Source organism: Lathyrus oleraceus, chromosome 6 (genome assembly GCF_024323335.1).
Source record: "Lathyrus oleraceus cultivar Zhongwan6 chromosome 6, CAAS_Psat_ZW6_1.0, whole genome shotgun sequence".
NCBI lineage: Eukaryota > Viridiplantae > Streptophyta > Magnoliopsida > Fabales > Fabaceae > Lathyrus > Lathyrus oleraceus.
Window position 1 is genome coordinate 155,266,049 of NC_066584.1, and position 2,823 is coordinate 155,268,871.

The window sequence follows — 2,823 nt, forward strand, 5'->3', positions numbered from 1 at the left end:
ATCATGAGTTAATTATGAAAAAATAAGAAGAAAAATTAAATCTAATCTAAAGAACTTGATTAAACCTAATCTAATCCTAATTAAACTTGAATAAGGCTAATTACACACTAAAAGAGTGAATTAATTTCTAATTCCTAAAATCAAGAATTTTTGTAATTCTAACCTGGATTAACGAAACAGAATTATGATTAGCAAAAAAATAGGATTAAAATAAAATTAATTAACAATTAATTTAATGATTAATTGATTAGGATGGACATGAGTTGAATTAATGGGCCAGGGGGTATGAATGAATTGGGGAGTATGTGGTGGATTGTGAAAAGAGGATCGCTTGGGCCTGAAGCCCAAATCTTGAGAAGAACTCCTAAACCCGGTTTCATGAAGACTCCATGGGAAAATGCTTTCCACCTCTACCAAAAATGTGATCCGAAACATACCTCAAACAGACGTCTTCCTCACCGTGAAGCATATGAATAGTGCGGCCGAGAAACGAAATCGACGCGATGTTCGATTCCTTACATCGAAAATCACAGGTCAGACGTAGGACTTCCACACACGGCGCAAGGATTTCGAACTTCACCCTTGAACAAAGGAAACCGAGATACTCCCCCTCGTCGTTTGATCCTCTCTTCTGCTCGCGGTTAATTGGGATGAAGAGGTTCACTTGGGTCCGTGCGCTCCTTGGACACGAAGGTGAAGAGAGTTATTCATATTCGTGGTGGCGTATTGGTATGAAGACGCTATTGCGTTCGTGATGAAGATGAAGAACGAAGCCTTGCGCGTATGTTACGCGTGTGGCGTTGAGATGAAGAGTCAAGTTGCCTTTTTTGCTGAAGATGAATCGTGAACACCTTGAATCGTTTCAGTGAGTTCTCCTCCTTCGACTTGCAATGCTTCTATTTCTATAATCTCTTTCTTTCTTCAATTTTCTGTTTCTGTTGTGTTTGAAGATTATCGTGAAGTTGGGATCGAAGTGTGGTTGAATGTATGGAGGAATGAAGGTTTTTTTCAGGTGTTTGAGGTCGTTACAGGTTGGCTTAAGAAGTTGGTTATGGAGTTTTTTGAGGTTCGGTTAGCATTCTTTTTGTGGTTCTTGTGAAGGTTTTTGGAGAGTGAAGCTATAAACACAATTCTATTGTGGAAATTGAGGGTGAGAATGAGAGTTATGGAGGATGATGAAGGGTGGTTGGTTGAAGCCATTTGGAAAAATGAGAGAGGGTTCTGTTTTTGAGGAGGGTGGTGTAGGTTTTATGAGGGTGAAGAAAAGGGTGGAGGGGGATGGTTGAGGAGAAGATGATGCAGGGTTCTCCCTTTGATTATGAGGGGTTGAAGAGGTTATTAAGAATTGTGAGCAGGTTTGTTGGTTGTGACAGCTGGAGTCGGTTGTTAATTCGGTTAGGGAGGTTAGGAGTTCAGTTACAAGTGGTTGGAATTATTGAGTTGGTTATGGTGAAGCTCCATTTTGAATGAGTTCGGTTAAGAGGGAGTTTCTTGAATTTTTGTTGAAGGTTCTTCGAGAGCAAGGTTTTTTGGGAGATGATTTTGTTATGTAGTTGAAGGGAAGTTGTTTTGAGAGGTTGGAAATGGTTTCTGTTATGACAGTTAGAGAGTTGGTTAGGCGGTTAGAACGGCTGAAGTTTTCGTTGAAGTTTTGAATTTTCTGTTATGGTTTTGTTGATGTTAGGTTAGTTGGAATGTTGGTTTTGCAGGGTTCTGTGTAGGGATTGAAGAAGTTGGAATTGGAGGTTTTGTTTCATTTTTTCTTCTTCCCTTTCATATTTGCATATGTAGTCTCTAGAATGCCTCTCCATATGACCGATGGGTCTCATCTTGAAATTGATGGCCTATCAAATACTTGCTTAACGATAATGGGCTCACCAGTTTTCTAATGCATTCTAAACATGCCAATGCCATCAGTTTTGAGATCTTCCAATGTTGGATAATAAAGATTATTATCATTGTTAGCCTCTCTTTGAGACTATTGGCAAAGCCTGAGAGTATCAAATCCTGTTTTTGGTGGTTATGATTTGTTATGACAGTTCTGAATTGGAGAGTTTAAAAGGTTGGATCGGTTGGTGATTAAAGTGCGTTTGGATTGAGTTTTTCAACTATAGTATGATGCTGAATTCTTGGTGTTTCTTTTGTGCAGGTTGCTAAAATTATGTATAGAATTTGGTTTGAAATTAGAATGTATGGTATTGATATGAACGGAAAAGTGAATGCCTATGGAATCTGAATGTATATGGCATGTGAATTGAATATATGGTTAAGGTTGAGATATTATTGAAATGTGGAAGGAGTACAAACATGGTTAATGGTAAAAAATGGAAAATGGTTTATGGTTTAAATCGGTTAACATGAACATGATTTAAAAGGTGAAAGATGACTTTGGGTTAAAACGGGTTTATGAAAATGACTAAGAATGGTTTTCAAATGTGAAGATGCTTAAAAGTGGATTAAAAACTATGAAGATGATTAAAATGGATTTTGGTTAGATGGTTGACTTTGGTCAACAGTTGACCAAAGGTCAACTTAGGTAAAAATGTGTATTTTTGGATGAAATGATATGTAATGACTTGTATGGAATGAACTTGAATAATGACTCGATAGAATGAATCAAAATGGACTTGACTGAACAACACAGTGCCTTCAGACCAGATGAAATATGCCAAGTTCCAAGACTTGAAATTCAACCAAACAAAACCAACCAAATGATTGCAACACCTTGAATGAATGCCCCTTGACCAAAGCATGAGGATCGTGAATAAGTAGACCTCTGATGAATTGGACAAACCAATGAAGCTCCATGAATGACCAGATGAA

At 37.8% G+C, this 2,823-nt stretch overlaps 1 long non-coding RNA gene across 1 annotated transcript; it reads left to right on the plus strand.

The window, feature by feature from the left end:
- The first annotated feature begins 271 nt into the window (after positions 1 to 271).
- LOC127096718 (uncharacterized) lies at positions 272 to 2,289 on the plus strand. Its single transcript, XR_007792782.1, has 2 exons — positions 272 to 865; positions 951 to 2,289. It is a non-coding gene; the product is annotated as an uncharacterized LOC127096718 (long non-coding RNA).
- The last annotated feature ends 534 nt before the right edge of the window (positions 2,290 to 2,823 follow it).